A 745-nucleotide genomic window follows, 5' to 3' on the forward strand; every position below is an offset into this window, starting at 1 on the left:
CGCCGAGGCCCGCGCGCGGCCGCGGGCGGGGACGCGGCGGTCGGTGGTCGGCGTCGGGGCGGGGGCCCGCGGGGCGCGCCGTGCCCTCGCCCGCCTCCCCCTTTCCAGGTACCTAGCGCGTCCCGGCGCGGAGGTTTAAAGACCCCTGGGGGGGTCGCCCGTCCGCCTTGGGGTCGGGGCGGTCGGGCCCGCGGGGAGTCGGGAGGTGCCTCCCGTCTCCCCCGGACTCCGCCCGTCCCCCGAGGGGCCGGGGTGGGCGCGCGGCGTGGCCGCGCCACGGTCACGGCCGCCGCGGCCGTCGGGAGGGGGCTACCCGGCGGTCGTCGCGTGGGCCGTGGCCGTGCGCGGCGCGTGCGCGCGCCCCTCCCGCGTCCCCGGGGGAGGGCGGGAACCCCCCGGGCGCCTGTGGGGTGCCCGCACCCACCCTGGCGTGTGGGCGCCGGGTGCCCCGTCGTGTGAAACCTTTCCCGACCCCTCCGGTCTGCTGTTTTCTGTCTGACTTGGCCGGCCGGAGGCAACCCCCGCCCGCCACTAGACTCCCACCTCCGGGGAGGGAGCTGGGGCGGCGGCGGGACGTGTGCCGTGCCAGCGGCGGGTCTCCCGCCGAAGCGAAACGCTTGACGAAGCTCGTACGACTCTTAGCGGTGGATCACTCGGCTCGTGCGTCGATGAAGAACGCAGCTAGCTGCGAGAATTAATGTGAATTGCAGGACACATTGATCATCGACACTTCGAACGCACTTGC

The 745-nt window shown here is 75.2% G+C and overlaps 1 non-coding gene across 1 annotated transcript in view; it reads left to right on the forward strand.

Annotated features, from left to right (window-relative positions):
* The first annotated feature begins 633 nt into the window (after positions 1 to 633).
* Positions 634 to 745, forward strand: part of LOC121818851 (5.8S ribosomal RNA) — a 153-nt gene continuing 41 nt past the window's right edge. The window contains exon 1 of the ribosomal RNA XR_006059002.1: positions 634 to 745. This exon is cut by the window's right edge and continues 41 nt beyond it. This is a non-coding gene — a ribosomal RNA (5.8S ribosomal RNA).

The sequence above is a fragment of the Ovis aries genome, chromosome 2 (assembly GCF_016772045.2).
Source record: "Ovis aries strain OAR_USU_Benz2616 breed Rambouillet chromosome 2, ARS-UI_Ramb_v3.0, whole genome shotgun sequence".
Lineage (NCBI taxonomy): Eukaryota > Metazoa > Chordata > Mammalia > Artiodactyla > Bovidae > Ovis > Ovis aries.